This window comes from Arachis stenosperma, chromosome 4 (assembly GCF_014773155.1).
Source record: "Arachis stenosperma cultivar V10309 chromosome 4, arast.V10309.gnm1.PFL2, whole genome shotgun sequence".
In the NCBI taxonomy this organism is placed as follows: Eukaryota; Viridiplantae; Streptophyta; class Magnoliopsida; order Fabales; family Fabaceae; genus Arachis; species Arachis stenosperma.
Window position 1 is genome coordinate 18,407,885 of NC_080380.1, and position 16,810 is coordinate 18,424,694.

The 16,810-nt window shown below is 43.3% G+C and overlaps 1 non-coding gene across 1 annotated transcript; it reads right to left on the reverse strand.

Moving 5' to 3' along the window:
* Window positions 1-397: 397 nt before the first annotated feature.
* Window positions 398-505, reverse strand: LOC130978019 (small nucleolar RNA R71). The gene has a single exon (XR_009085683.1). It is a non-coding gene; the product is annotated as a small nucleolar RNA R71 (small nucleolar RNA).
* Between the last annotated feature and the right edge of the window lie 16,305 nt (window positions 506-16,810).

The following is a 16,810-nucleotide window of genomic DNA, read 5'->3' on the forward strand; positions in this document are numbered from 1 at the left end:
CGAAAACAACAACAATGCCAACAATGCAAGGAAGGTGCTGGGTGACTTCACTGCACCTACTCCTGATTTTTATGGGAGAAGCATCTCTATCCCTGCCATTGGAGCAAACAACTTTGAGCTTAAGCCTCAATTAGTTTCTCTAATGCAACAGAATTGCAAGTTCCATGGACTTCCGATGGAAGATCCTCATCAGTTCTTAGCTGAATTCTTGCAAATCTGTGACACAGTCAAGACAAATGGGGTTAACCCTGAGGTCTACAGACTGATGCTATTCCCTTTTGCTGTAAGAGACAGAGCTAGAATATGGTTGGACTCTCAACCTAAAGAAAGCCTGGACTCTTGGAAAAAGCTAGTCAATGCCTTCTTGGCAAAGTTCTTTCCACCACAAAGATGGAGTAAGCTTAGAGTGGAAGTCCAAACCTTCAGACAGAAGGATGGAGAATCCCTCTATGAAGCTTGGGAAAGATACAAACAATTAATCAGAAGATGTCCTTCAGACATGCTTTCTGAATGGAGCATCATAGGTATTTTCTATGATGGTCTCTCTGAACTATCCAAGATGTCTTTGGATAGCTCTGCTGGAGGATCTCTTCATCTGAAGAAGACGCCTGCAGAAGCTCAAGAATTGATTGAAATGGTTGCAAATAACCAATTCATGTACACTTCTGAAAGGAATCCTGTGAACAATGGGACTAGTCAGAAGAAAGGAGTTCTTGAGATTGACACTCTGAATGCCATATTGGCTCAGAACAAGATATTGACTCAACAAGTCAATTTGATTTCTCAAAGTCTGTCTGGAATGCAAAATGCACCAAACAGTACTAAGGATGCTTCATCTGAGGAAGAAGCTTATGATCCTGAGAACCCTTCAATGGAAGAGGTGAATTACCTAGGAGAACCCTATGGAAACACCTATAATTCTTCATGGAGAAATCACCCAAATTTCTCATGGAAGAATCAAGAGAGACCTCAACAAGGTTTCAATAACAATAATGGTGGAAGAAACAGGTATAGCAATGGCAAGCCTTTTCCATCATCTTCTCAGCAACAGACAGAGAGTTCTAAGCAGAATACTTCTGACTTAGCAACAATGGTCTCTGATCTAATAAAGACCACTCAAAGTTTCATGAATGAAACAAGGTCCTCCATCAGAAATTTGGAAGGACAAGTGGGACAGCTGAGCAAGAAAATTACTGAACTCCCTCCTAGTACTCTTCCAAGTAATACAGAAGAAAATTCAAAAGGAGAGTGCAAAGCCATAAACATGGCCGAATATGGAGAGGAAAGAGAGGAGGAGGACGCCACTGAGGAAGACCTCAGTGGGCGTGTGCCAATCTCCTCTGAGTTCCTCAATGAGGAACAATGGGAATCTGAGGCTCAAAATAAGACTATAGAGATTCCATTGGACTTACTTCTGCCATTCATGAGCTCTGATGAGAATTCTTCCTCTGAAGAGGATGAGTATGTCACTGAAGAGCAAGTTGCTAAATACCTTGGAGCAATCATGAAGCTAAATGACAAGTTATTTGGAAATGAGACTTGGGAGGAAGAACCACCTTTGCTCACCAAAGAACTGGATGACTTGTCTAGGCAGAAACTGCCTCTAAAGAGGCAAGATCCTGGGAAGTTTTCTATACCTTGTACCATAGGCACCATGACCTTCAAAAAGGTCTTGTGTGACTTAGGGTCAAGTGTAAACCTCATGCCCCTCTCTGTAATGGAGAAATTAGGGATCTTTGAGGTGCAAGCTGCAAGAATCTCATTAGAGATGGCAGACAATTCAAGAAAACAAGCTCATGGACTTGTAGAGAATGTTTTGGTGAAGATTGAAGACCATTACATCCCTACTGATTTCATAGTCCTAGAGACTGGGAAGTGCATGGATGAATCCATCATCCTTGGCAGACCCTTCCTAGCCACAGCAAAGGCTGTGATTGATGTTGATAGAGGAGAGTTGATCATTCAAGTGAATGGAGAATCCTTGGTGTTTGAGGCCCAAGGACATCCCTCTATCATCATGGAGAGGAAGCATGAAGAGCTTCTCTCAAAACAGAGCCAAGCAGAGCCCCCACAGTCAAACTCTAAGTTTGGTATTGGGAGGCCACAACCAAACTCTAAGTTTGGTGTTGAACCCCCACATTCAAACTCTAAGTTTGGTGTTGGGAGGTTCCAACACGGTTCTGAGTATTTCTGAGGCTCCATGAGAGTCCTCTGTCAAGCTAATGACATTAAAGAAGCGCTTGTTGGGAGGCAACCCAATGTTTTATAGCTAATTATTTTCTTTTGTTATTTTATCTTTTTTGTAGGTTGATGATCATAAGAAGTCACAAAAATAATGAAAAAAGCAAAAACAGAATAAAAAACAGGAAGAAAAACAGCACACCCTGGAAGAGAAGAAGCTGGCGTTCAAACGCCAGTAATGCTAGCTGTTGGGCGTTTAACGCCCAGTCTGGCACCATTCTGGGCGTTTAACGCCAGAAAGGGGCACCAGACTGGCGTTAAACGCCAGTAAAGGGCAACAACCTGGCGTTAAACGCCAGGAATGGGCACCAGCCCGGCGTTTAACGCCAGAAATACCTCAAAACGTGATTTTGAGCAACATTTGGTGCAGGGATGACTTTTCCTTGACACCACAGGATCTGTGGACCCCACAGGACCCCACCATCACTCTCTCTCTTCTTCCCCTATTCACCAATCACCTCAATACCTCTTCCCCAAAAACCCTTCACCTATCAAATCCTATCTTTCTCTTCACCACTCACATCCATCCTTCATAAATCCCCACCAACCTCACCCTTCAAATTCAAACCACTTTCCCTCCCAAACCCACCCATCATGGCCGAACCATTAACCCCCCTCTCTCCTATATATACCCTTCTTCAACCCTTCATTTTCACACAACCTAAACACCCCTTCTTTCCCTTCTTGGCCGAACACACCACCTTCCCCCTCTTCCTCATTTCTTCTTCTTCTACTCTCTTCTTTCTTCTTTTGCTCGAGGACGAGCAAACATTTTAAGTTTGGTGTGGTAAAAGCGTTGCTTTTTCATAACCATTTATGGCATCCAAGGCCGGAGAAACCTCTAAAAAGAGGAAAGGGAAGGCAAAAGCTTCCACCTCCGAGTCATGGGAGATGGATAGATTCCTCTCAAGGGTGCATCAAGTCCACTTCTATGAAGTTGTGGCCTTGAAGAAGGTGATCCCCGAAGTCCCCTTTTCACTCAAAAAGGGTGAATATCCGGAGATCCGCCATGAGATCCGAAGAAGAGGTTGGGAAGTGCTTACCAACCCCATTCAACAAGTCGGAATCTTGATGGTTCAAGAGTTCTATGCCAATGCATGGATCACCAAGAACCATGACCAAAGTGTGAACCCAAATCCAAAGAATTATCTCACTATGGTTCGGGGGAAATACTTGGATTTTAGTCCGGAGAGTGTGAGGGTGGCGTTCAACTTGCCTATGATGCAAGGAGATGAGCACCCTTACACTAGAAGGGTCAACTTTGATCAAAGGTTGGACCAAGTCCTCACAACCATATGTGAAGAGGGCGCACAATGGAAGCAAGATTCAAGAGGAAAGCCGGTTCAATTAAGAAGGCATGACCTCAAGCCCGTGGCTAGAGGATGGTTAGAGTTCATACAACGCTCAATCATTCCCACTAGCAACCGGTCCGAAGTTACCATAGACCGGGCTATCATGATCCATAACATCATGATTGGAGAAGAAATAGAAGTTCATGAGGTTATATCCCAAGAACTCTACAAGGTGGCGGACAAGACCTCCACTTTGGCAAGGTTAACCTTTCCTCATCTCATCTGTCACCTCTGTTATTCAGTTGGAGTTGACATAGAGGGAGATACCCCCATTGATGAGGACAAGCCCATCACCAAGAAAAGGATGGAGTACACAAGAGACCCCTCTCACCATGAGATCCCTGAGATTCCTCAAGGGATGCACTTTCCTCCACAAAATTATTGGGAGCAACTAAACACCTCCCTAGGAGAGTTGAGTTCCAACATGGGACAACTAAGGGTGGAGCATCAAGAACACTCCATTCTCCTCCATGAAATTAGAGAAGACCAAAGAATCATGAGGGAGGAGCAACAAAGACAAGGAAGAGACATTGAGGAGCTCAAGCACTCCATAGGATCTTCAAGAGCAAGAAAGAGCCGCCATCACTAAGGTGGACCCGTTCCTTGATTTCCTTGTTCTTTATTCATTCTGTTTTTCGATTTTTATGCTTTATGTTTGTCCATGTTTGTGTCTTGTGATCATTAGTATCTTAGTGTCTATGCCTTAAAGTTATGAATGTCCTATGAATCCATCACCTTTCTTGAATAAAAATGTGCTTAATTGATAAAGGAAAGAATTGCATGAATTCTAAATTTTATAACAGTTTAATTATTTTGATGTGGTGGCAACACTTTTGTTCTCTGAATGTATGCTTGAACAGTGCATATGTCTTTTGAACTTGTGGTTCATGAATGTTGGCTCTTGAAAGAATGATGAAAAAGGAGACATGTTACTGAGGATCTGAAAAATCATTAAAAATGATTCTTGAAGCAAGAAAAAGTAGAAAAAAAAAAAGAGAAAAAGCAAACGAAAAAAAAAAGAAAAAGAGAAGAAAAACCGAAAAAAAAGGAGAAAGAAAAAGAAAGAATAAAAGTTGTGATCCAAGGCAAATAAGAGTGTGCTTAAGAACCCTGGACACCTCTAATTGGGGACTTTAGCAAAGCTGAGTCACAATCTGAAAAGGTTCACCCAATTATGTGTCTGTGGCATGTATGTATCCGGTGGTAATACTAGAAGACAGAGTGCTTTGGGCCACGGCCAAGACTCAAGAAATAGCTATGTTCAAGAATCATCATACTTTACTAGGAGAATCATTAACACTATCTGGATTCTGAGTTCCTAAAGAAGCCAATCATTCTGAATTACAAGGGATAGAGTGAGATGCCAAAACTATTCAGAGGCAAAAAGATAAAAGCCCCGCTCATCTAATTAATACTGATCTTCATAGATGTTTTTGGAGTTCATTGCATATTCTCTTCTTTTTATCTTATTTGATCTTCAGTTGCTTGGGGACAAGCAACAATTTAAGTTTGGTGTTGTGATGAGCGGATAATTTGTATGCTTTTTGGCATTGTTTTTAGTATGTTTTTAGTATGATCTAGTTAGTTTTTAGTATATTTTTATTAGTTTTTAATTAAAATTCACTTTTCTGGACTTTACTATGAGTTTGTGTGTTTTTCTGTGATTTCAGGTATTTTCTGGCTGAAATTGAGGGACCTGAGCAAAAATCTGATCCAGAGACTCAAAAGGACTGCAGATGCTGTTGGATTCTGACCTCCCTGCACTCGAAGTGGATTTTCTGGAGCTACAGAAGCCCAATTGGCGCGCTCTCAACGGCGTTGGAAAGTAGACATCCTGGGCTTTCCAGCAATATATAATAGTCCATACTTTACCCAAGATTTGATGGCCCAAACCGGCGTTCAAAGTCACCTCAAGAAATTCCAGCGTTAAACGCCGGAACTGGCACCTAATTGGGAGTTAAACGCCCAAACTGGCACTAAAGCTGGCGTTTAACTCCAAGGAGAGTCTCTACACGAAAAAGCTTCATTGCTCAGCCCAAGCACACACCAAGTGGGCCCGGAAGTGGATTTTTATGTCATTTACTCATCTATGTACTAGTTTTCTATAAGTAGGACCTTTTACTATTGTATTTGGGGAGACTTTTGGTAGCTATCTTCGTTTTATGCTATCTTAGACCTTTGGGAGGCTGGCCATTCGGCCATGCCTAGACCTTGTTCTTATGTATTTTCAACGGTGGAGTTTCTACACACCATAGATTAAGGTGTGGAGCTCTGCTGTACCTCGAGTATTAATGCAATTACTATTGTTCTTCCATTCAATTCCGCTTGTTCTTTATCCAAGATATCACTTGTTCTTCAACATGATGAAGGTGATGATTGACGCCCATCACCATTCTCACTCATGAACAAGGTGACTGACAACCACTCTTGTTCTACAAGCATCTGAGGCTTAGTGAATATCTCTTGGATTCTTTAATCGGAATCTTCGTGGTATAGGCAGGACCTGATGGCGGCATTCAAGAGAATCCGGAAGGTCTAAACCTTGTCTGTGGTATTCTGAGTAGGATTCAATGACTGAATGACTGTGACGTGCTTCAAACTCCTAGCAGGCTAGGGCGTTAGTGACAGACGCAAAAGTATCAATGGATACTATTCCGGCCTGACCGAGAACCGACAGCTGAATTCCGCTATGCCGTGACAGGACATATGCAATCGCTTTCACTGAGAGGATGGGAGGTAGCTGCTGACAACAGTGAAACCCTACACGAGCTTGCCATGGAAAGGAGTAAGAAGGATTGGATGAAGGCAGTAGGAAAGCAGAGAGACGGAAGGGAAGGCATCTTCATACACTTGTCTGAAGCTCTTACACCAATGATATACATAAGTATCACTATCTTTATCTTTATATTATTTTCGTTCATCATCATATATATTTGAGTTTGCCTGACTAAGATTTACAAGATGACCATAGCTTGCTTCAATGCTAACAATCTCCGTGGGATCGACCCTTACTCACGTAAGGTATTACTTGGACGACCCAGTGCACTTGCTGGTTAGTTGTGCGAAGTTGTGTAATGCCATGGTATTGAGCCACCACGTTTTTGGAGCCATTACCGGGGATTATGAGAGTTGTGAAAAAGTATTGTTCACAATTTCGCGCACCAGTAACCCGTTTCCTTTTCTTTGTCGGATTAGTTGGCCATGTCGTCTCGCAAAAATATTGTCGAGGCATCCTCTAAGGTTTCTGAGGGGATGTCCGACTGGTTGGACTCCCTAGTGTTGCTGTGTGTATCCCTAGCCAATGCGGAATTCTGCATGAAGCTTAGGAAACACTATCGAATATGTGGTAGTGAGAATCAAGAACGCAACTATGAGTTGGTGGCACCCGATTCTGATGACAGGGTCTGTTTTCCTACTTCGATCCAGGGAGAGCGTCCTTTCTTTTATGCATACGATTTCTTCTTTAGCCAGAAGGATATTACCCTTCCTTTTACTTCTTTTGAGACCGACCTGTTGTGGTCTTGCAACGTGGCCCCATCTCAGCTTCATCCGAATTCTTGGGGTTTTATTAAGATTTTTCAGATGGTTTGTCATGAGTTTGGTATTAAGCCCTCTTTAACCCTTTTTCTGTATCTCTTTGTGTTGACCAAGCCTGAGACTACCAAAAGAAAGCTTCTTGGATTTCTTTTAGGTCGGCCCAGGGACATAAAGTCTTCTCCATGTATGATGAGTCTTTCCGCGATTTTAAGAATTACTTTTTCAAGATCCGAGCTGTTGAAGGAGCTCGTCCTTTCTTCCTGGATGAGAATAGCGAGCCTCGTTTTCCTTTAGAGTGGCAGAGGAATGTAGTTGTGTCTAGGTATACCTGGGAGATGTTAGACGAGGTCGAGCAGGCCTTTGTCACTGCTTTAGAGGATATTTGGGGGGAACCTTCTCATCTTGAGACCAAGAAATTTCTGGGGGATCCATCCTTGATTCGTGCTGTGCTGGGTATTTTTTAAACTGTGCACCCATGTCTTTTGTTTTCTGCTTTCCTTTCTGGATATTCATAAGTCGTTGTATTTTTCTTGTTTTTTCAGAGATGTCGAAGAATAATGACTCACTGAAGGCCTTTAAGAAGGCAAGGAAGGCTACCGCGGCTCAGAACGTCCGGCCAAGGTGGTCGGGGAAAGGTCCTCCCAAGTTTTGTCGAAGCCGTCTGTCCCGAGCTCTCCTAGGCCGAGGAGGATGATCCCAATTCCCCAGGTTCGTTTGGTTGACCCGCCTCAGACTTTGGTTGGTACCTCTGCTCCTCCAGTTGCTCCTCCTCCAAAAAGACCTCGGACTGTCGAGCCGTTTAATCTTGGTGCTCCTGACTTTGATGCAGTTGGGTTTGTAGACCAACAGATTGCTCCCTATGTTGTCATGCCTACCGACGATGTATCAATTCTTTGTCATTTAGACTTTATTACTCGGAGTGGTATTACATTGGCACACATGGGAGCGACTTTATACTGAACTGCTCAAGATCTTCCTATCCATGCTACCAAGGCTTTTATGGAGGAGGCGAAATCAGAATTTGACCGAATTAAGGGTTTGAAGGAGGAGCTTGAGGCAGAAGTGGCCGAGCTAAAAAAGGAGCTGAAGAGGGAAAAGGCCCGGGCTGTTGGTCTGGCAGCTGCCGCGCAACTGGCCGAGGATACGGCTCAAAAACATAAGGATAGCTATGTTACTACTTATAGAGAGGTGATGGAGCTCAGCGGTAGGTTGGAATCTGTTCAGGCCAATTACTCCGAGCTACAAAGTCATCTTGTAGGTAGTGTTACTGCGGCTTATGAGAATCTGAAAGAGCGATTCCGAGTTCTTGTGCCAGATCTCGACCTTTCCCTTATTAGCCTGGACAATATTGTTGGGGATGGTAAGATTGTTCCTGACGATCCCGATGATGATGATGATGATGATCGTCCCTCACTGCCTGATACCAAGACTTCTGCTCTGCCGGCTTCTCCGACTTCTACTGCTGGGATCAGTCATCCAGAAGGGGAACCGGATTGCCAAATCTTGAACCGAGATGATGTGACAGTAGATGCAGTGCCTCTTCAGACTCGTCCTCCTTCACCCCGAGTTCATACTGCTGAGAAGTCTTCTAATGTTGACTGAGTTTTCTTCCTGTTTAATGTAGATAGCCCGGCTTGTGGGCTTTTGAACTTCTTTATCTTTGTAAATGGTGTTTTTGCTGACTATTGATACTTTGTTTTGGTTGCTTGTTTAGCAACTTTTACTTTCGAAAAATAAAGTAGTTTTCGAGCTTTTGGGGCTGATTTTGGTGGCCTCTGAAGCTTGCTATTATCATAACTTAGTAGTTTTTGTATCATGTCTGCTTGCACTTGTCTTGGTACCTTCGTAGGCTCGCATTTTGTCCTGGCATGATCAGCTTGATTCTTTGGCTTGGTTGTATTTGTAATCCTCTTTTTTGGACCTCATTTAGGTCTCTTTTGGGGACTATTTTTGTAACTTATGTCCTGGGCTCGACTTCATCATATCGGGTCCTGTCGAGTTACTTGATAATCCTTTTTTTGGACCTTGTTCAGGTCTCTTTCGGGGATTACCTTTTGTAGCTTTACATCTTTTTTGGGCCGACTTCGTCACGCCGGGCCCTGTCGAGTTACTTGATAATCCTCTTTCTTAGACCTTGTTTAGGTCTCTTTCAGGGATTATCTTTTGTAACTTATCTTTCTGGGCCAGCTTCGTCACATCGGGCCTTGTCGAGTTACTTGATAATCCTCTTTCTTGGACCTTGTTTAGGTCTCTTTCAGGGATTATCTTTTATAACTTATCTTTCTGGGCCGACTTTATCACGTCGGGCCCTGTCGAGTTACTTGATAATCCTCTTTCTTGGACCTTTGTTTAGGTCTCTTTCAGGGATTATCTTTGTAACTTATTTGTAGGAGTCCGACTTCCTCCTGTCGGGCTCTTCGAAGTTATAGTAATCCTCTTTTATAGGGTTGGCCAGACCTCTTTCCAGGGCTTTACTTATAACTTGAGTTGTTGTGGCTGGTCTGACTTTTTGTGCTGGCCAGTCTTTAAGTTATTTTATAGCAATCCATTTTATTAGGACCTCGTCAGGTCCTTTCTATGGATCACTTTCTATAACTTCTTGCATTATTCTATTTTCATCTTTGCCGATTTTGTAGAATTTGGGTTTTAACCCTCGTTTTTATCGTGATCGCGCAGTGAATTTGGTTTTCACTTTCTGTCTTTCTGTAGCTTTATAATCGGCGATGAATGTTTTCAGAATAATACGACTTGAGCATTTGTAGAAAATCTGAAAAAATTTATTAAAAGAGAATGCAAATATACATGAGGAGTTAATTTCCTAAGTCGGGTGATTTGTAGGTCTTGGCGGGGCGCCTCGTTAAAAAACCTTTTTTAGGAAAAAGAGTGCGCTTTGTCGGAGATCTTTTATCATCCATAGCTATAGTACCTTCTTAGGTTGCAGGCGTGCCATGATCTAGGAAGCTCTCGCCCGTCGAGTTCGGAAAGCCTGTAGTAGCCCTTTCCCAGTACTTCTATGACTTGGAAGGGTCCTTTCCAGTTTGCTGCCTGCTTTCCTTCTCCAGGTCGAGTTGTTCCTATGTCGTTTCGAATTAGGATGAGGTCATTTTCAGCAAAGGCCCGTTGTATTACTTTTTGGTTGTATCTGGAGGCCATTCATCGTTTCAACACCTCTTCCCTTATCCAAGCTCTTTCTCGGATTTCTAGAAGTAAGTCGAGCTCTTCCCTTTGAAGTTGGGAATTGGCTTTTTCGCTAAAATGGATTACTCTGGGTGATCCTTCTTCGACCTCCACTGGGATCATCGCCTCCATTCCGTAAGCTAATCGGAAGGGTGACTCTTTTGTCGTGGAATGTGGAGTCATTCAATATGCCCATAGGACTTACGGGAGCTCCTCAGTCCAGGCTCCCTTTGTATCTTATAATCTTCGTTTTAACCCTGCTAATATAACTTTGTTAGCAGCTTTAGCTTGCCCATTGGCTTGGGGGTGCTCGACAGAGGTGAATTGTTGTTTTATATTCAGGTCGGCCGCTAGTTTTTTGAAGCCTGCGTCTGTGAACTGGGTACCATTGTCTGTAGTGATGGAGTATGGAACTCCGAACCTTGTGACGATGTTTCTATATAGGAATTTCTGACTTCTTTGAGCTGTGGCATTGGCTAGGGGTCAGCCTCGATCCATTTTGTGAAGTAGTCTATTCCTACTATGAGGAATTTGACTTGTCCCGATCCTTGAGGAAAAGTTCCGACGAGATCGAGTCCCCATTTTGCAAATGGCCAAGGTGAGATTACGCTGATGAGTTCCTCTAGCAGAGCGGTGTGAAAGTTGGCATGCTTCTGACATGGTGAACATGTCCTTACAAATTCTATGGCATCTTTTTGTAGAGTTGGCCAATAAAATCCTGCCCGAAGTACTTTTTGGCGAGTGCCTACGCTCCGAGGTGATTGCCACAAATGCCACTGTGTACTTCTTCTAGGACATCTTTTGTGTTGGAAGTCGGCACACATTTTAGCAGTGGTATTGAAATCCCTTCTTTTGTATAGAGTATTATTTATGATGGTATAGTATTGTGCTTCTCGTTTTAACCTCTTTGCCTCTTTCTCATCTATGGGGAGAGCTTCTGTTCTGAGGTAGTTAATTATGGGAGTCATACATCCCTGATCGCGACCTGTTTTGGCTAGGACATTTTCTTCTTCTTAGATTGATGGATTCTGTAGAATTTCTTGGATGAGGCTTCTATTGTTGCCTACTAGTTTGGTGCTGGCTAGTTTTGAGAGTGCATCGGCCCGAGCATTTTGTTCTCGGGGTATGTGACGAATCTCATACTCTCCGAGTTGTCCAAGCTATTCCCTGGTTTTGTCCAAGTACTTTTTCATAGTGGGATCTTTGGCTTGGTAGCTTCCTACTATTTGTGAAGTAACTACCTGTGAATCACTGAAGATGATAAGTTTTTGAGCTCCAACCTACCTAGCCAGCTTCAAACCAGCTAGTAGTGCCTCATATTCCGCTTGATTGTTTGAGGCAGAGAACCCGATTTTGAGGGAGAGTTCGATTTGGGTTCCCTGGTCACTTTCAATTATTACACCCGCGCCGCTTCCTGTTTTATTTGAGGAACCATCCACATATAGATTCCATTCTGTGGGTATTTCCGGTGTGTCCGTGAATTCCGCAATGAAGTCGGCCAGATATTAAGATTTAATGGCCGTCCGAGCTTCGTATTGAAAGTCGAATTTGGACAACTCGACTACCCATTACAAGATTCTTCCTGCAAAGTCTGTTTTCTGTAAGATCCCTTTTATGGGCTGGTTGGTCCGAACTTTAATGGTGTGAGACTGGAAATATAGGCGAAGTCGTCGAGATGTTATTATGAAAGCGTAAGAGAACTTTTCTATTTTCTGGTAGTTCAGCTCGGATCCATGTAATGCTTTGCTGATAAAGTATATGGGTTGTTGCCCGCTATTGTCTTCTCGGACCAGTGTTGAGGCTATTGCCCGATTTCCCACCGCGAGGAACAATATGAGTGGTTCTCCTTCTCGTGGCCGACTTAGTATAGGTGGCCGTCCCAGGAACCTTTTGAAATCTTGGAAGGCTTGCTCGCATTCTGCTGTCCATTCAAACTCCTTTCCCTCCCTTAGAGTGGCGTAGAAGGGGAGAGATCTTATTGCTGATCCGGCCAGGAATCTGGATAAAGCTGCCAACCTCTCATTGAGTTGTTGTACCTCTTTGACACAAGTCGGACTTTTCATGTCGAGTACGGCCCTGCACTTGTCCGGGTTTGCCTCGATTCCTCTCTATGTGATCATAAAACGCAAGAATTTACCAGCTTCTACTGCAAAGGTACATTTTGCGAGATTGAGTCGCATGACGTGTCGTCTTATGGTGTTGAATACTTGTGTCAGGTCGGATAATAACATCTCTTCGTTTTGCATCTTCACTAGCATGTCGTCTACGTAGACCTCCATGATCTTTCCAATGTGATCCGAAAAAATCTTGTTCGTTAATCTTTGGTAAGTGGCTCCCGCGTTTTTAAGACCGAAGGGCATAACAATGTAGCAGTAATTTGCCTTTGGGGTTAAGAATGAGGTTTTTTCTTGGTCGGTGGGTACATTGGGATTTGGTTATATCCTGAGTATGCATCCATGAAGGAGAGGTATTTATATCCGAAGGAGGCGTCTACCAGAGCGTCGATGTTTGGGAGCGGATAAGGATCTTTCGGGCAGGTTTTGTTGAGATCGGTATAGTCAGTACACATTCTCCACTTCTCGTTTGACTTTTTTACCAATACGATATTAGCAAGCCATAGCGGGTATTTGACTTCTCTTATGAAACCTGCCTCCAGTAGAGCTCGTACCTGTTCTTCCACAACTTGAGAGCGTTCTGGTCCTAGCTTTCTACGCCTTTGTTGTACCGACCGAGATCCTGGGTAGACTGCTAGCTTGTGGCACATTAGTTTGGGATCTATGCCTGGCATATCTGCGGCTTTCCACGCAAAGAGGTCGGCGTTGTCTCATAGAAACTGTATGAGTGATTCTTTTATGTCTCCTTTTAGGAGTGTGCCGATATTAGTTGTTTGGTCCGGGGTATCCCCCATCTGAATTTTCTCTATTTCTCCTTCAGGTTGTGGGCGGAGCTCTTCCCGCCTCTGAATTCCACCGAGCTCAATTGTGTGGAATTCTTCTCCTCTTGGTTTAGACTTTCATTGTAACAGCAGCGTGCCATCTTCTGATCTGCCTTTATCGTGGCTATTCCTCCTGCAGTTGGAAACTTCATGCATAGATGCGGAGTCAAGACTATTACGCCGAGCTAATTTAACGTGGTCCGACCTATTAGAGCATTGTAAGCTGAACTTACGTTGACTACGATGTAATCTATTTTGAGTGTTCTTGACTGACTTCCTTTTTTGAAAGTTGTGTGGAGTGAGATGTATCACATCGGTTGAACTGGGGTATCTCCTAGCCCGAACAGGCTGTCCAGATATGCTCTGAGTTCTTTTTCTTCCAAGCCGAGTTTGTCAAAAGCAGTTTTGAATAAGATATCGGCGGAGCTCCCCTGGTCTATCAACGTGCGGTGAAGATTTGTGTTTGCCAGTATAATAGTGATGACCATGGGATCATCATGCCCTAATGCGATGCCGGATGCGTCTTCCTTGGTAAAAGTGATCGCCGGGATGTCGAGTGCTTCTTCCTCCTTTCCTGCGACGTGATATACGTCTTTGAGATGTCTTTTGCGAGATGATTTGGAGATTCCTCCCCCGACAAATCTGACGTGTATCATATGGACATGTCTTTCTGGCGTTCGAGATGATCGCGCGGTTGCTCCGACATCTTCTGCTCTTCTTCTTTTTCTTTGTTCATCATCATGGGTGGCCAGATATCGATCTAGCTTTCCTTCTCGTACGAGCTTTTCTATGACATTTTTTAAATCGAAACATTCATTGGTGGAGTGCCCGCGGATCCGATGGTATTCACAATATTCAGCCCGGTTTCCTCCTCCTTTTTTGCCTTTGAGTGGTCGAGCTGGTGGTATTTTTTCGTGTTGCAAACCTCTCTGTATACGTACACAAGAGACACCCGAAGAGAGGTGTAATTGTGGTATTTTTTATTTTCTCTCCATGTCGATCTTCCTTCTTTCTGGAATCTTTGTCTTTATCCCAGGGGGTGAACCCGGCCTTCGAGGTCTCTCCTAATCGGGAGTTTTTCTCCATGTTGATGTACTTTTCTGCTCGTTTCTGCACCTCGTTCAGAGATGTGGGGTACTTCTTTGATATAGATTGACTAAAGGGCCCTTCTCGCAAACCATTAATGAGACCCATAATAGCGGTTTCTGTTGGCAGGTTCTGTATATCCATGCATGTCTTGTTGAATCTCTCCATGTAGTTGCGCAGGGTTTCTCGTTCTCCTTGTCCGATTCCTAGTAAGCTCAGAGCATGTTTAGCTTTGTCCTTTTGGATGGAGAATCTGGCCAGGAATTTCTTAGCCATGTCGTCAAAACTTGAGATGGACCTAGGAGGGAGGTTGTCGAACCATCTAATTGTTGTTTTTGTTAAAGTAGTTGGAAAAGCTTTGCAACGAACTACATCTGAGGCATCGATGAGATACATTCTGCTTCTGAAGTTACTGAGATGATGGCTGGGATCTGTAGTGCCGTCGTATAAGGTCATGTATGGGAGTTTAAAGTCCTTTGGGATTTTTGTCTTCATGATCTCCTTGGTGAATGGATCTTGCTCCTTGCGGTTGCTATCTTCAGGAGTGGATCAGCTGGCTTTGGTCTTCACATCGGCCTCAAGTTTTAGGAGTTTGTTCTCCAATTCCTGGCATCGCCTTATTTCCCTTTGTAGGTTCTTTTCGGCCTCTTGTTGGCGTAGGGCTTCTTCCTCAAGTTGTTTTAACCGGTCTTGAAATGCATCCATAGCTCCCTCGTTTGGGGAGTTCTTCTCGTTGTCGATTTGGGAAGTATCTTTTGGTGTGGTGTCTGCATTTTTATGCAGTGTTCTTTCCTCTAGATCTGAGGTATGGTCGTTGTCATGGTCGTCCGCCATGGTGATGGGATGACTTCAGGGTTCCCCGGCAATGGCGCCAATGTTCCAAGGGTTACCTGAAACTGTAGGTCGATCTCGGATGAGATCTTCTATAATGATCGGAGATGCTGTGTCCGATTTGTTGGACTTGGTGGAGGTGCTGATTCCTTTGTCCCCAGAGGGTGGGGGGTACCTGCAAGGGACTCTGATGCTTAAGTTAGCATGGGTATTAAGCAGGTATTGAGTAGAATCAGAGTATGAGTTATACCTGGGTGCTCCAGTGTATTTATAATAGTGTAGAGTGATCTTCTTTAGATAAGATAAGTTAGTTATCTTATCTTTATCTTATCTTATCTTATCTTTCATGGGAACCGCCCTTATCTCTATAGGCTTGGGCTGCCTTTGGATTGAGGTCGTGTTCCTCTATTTGGGCTCTTTATTGGGCTTTCCTATGACTTGGCTGAACTCTTTGAGAAGAGGTCGGTTTGTCCTGACCTGAAGAGGTCAGTCGCTTTGTCTGTAGAACATCCCGGGTCGGATAACTCGTCCCAGGGTATGAACAGTTAGGGGTTTCGAAAACTAGAGGCTTTGGTAAATTTTAGTAAAAACTTATCTTTTTTAACCAACTTCAACAGACCATAACTTGGTTTTTGGACCTTCAAATTTTGTGAAACTTATCTTAAATAAAAGTTAGGTCTGTGTAGTTTATGACGTTTGAAGAACGGACGGAAAATAATTTTTAACAAAAAAGTTATGCCTGTTTGAAGTTGTGGTTAAAAAAACTAAATTCTGCAAAAGTTGCAGAAAACTGAGATCATGCATACGCATGAGGAGCGTTACAGACCGGAAGGAATTTGGTACGAGTTTTGTGCGCATACCATGCGTATGCATAAAAACCAAGTCATGCGTACGCACAACTTTCATTTTCAGAATCAAATATTTTTCATGCACATAACATGCGCATGAATGTCCTATTTTGCTGAAAATGTTTATTTTAACTTTTTTTGCATATTCACTCTGTTCTTTCACCTTTGTAACCCCTTATTTAAGATCCCCTAGCTAGTGTTTAGACTTTGCGACGAGCATGAGTATACTGGGTGAAATAAAAGGGGTATTTTCTATTATGAGTTTAGAGATGGTGACTTAAGTTTGTAATGTATTATGGATGGAATAACTAGAGTGGGTTGGTGGAGTGTTGTATTGATGATGAATTGAGAAATTGAATATGAATGAGAAATTATGAAGGATTAAGGTTGAGGAATTTAGTGAATATGAACAGTGATCACTGAAACTGAAAAACATACATTAATATACTATGATTGATCAGTCACTATGCGCCTCGATCAAGGATGGTGGTTGGATCCCGCTTTTCAAGGTTGTGGCACTGGCGTAGGGGCTATGGCAGTCTCCCGCCTATGTTCATATGTGACGGCTGAGGCAATCTCCCGCTCATATAACCTTCCGTACCATAAGAATGAATTGGACACTATGACCCAAAAGAGTGAGTCGGGCACTATATCCCAGGAATGCACATAAAAATGAGCTAGGCACTATATCCCAGAGAGCGCATAAAAGTGAGCCGAACACTATATCCCAAGGGTACACAAAGTGAGCCGAGCACTATATCCCAGGGGTATAGCAGAAAGGTGACATCCCAAGTGGATGTGTC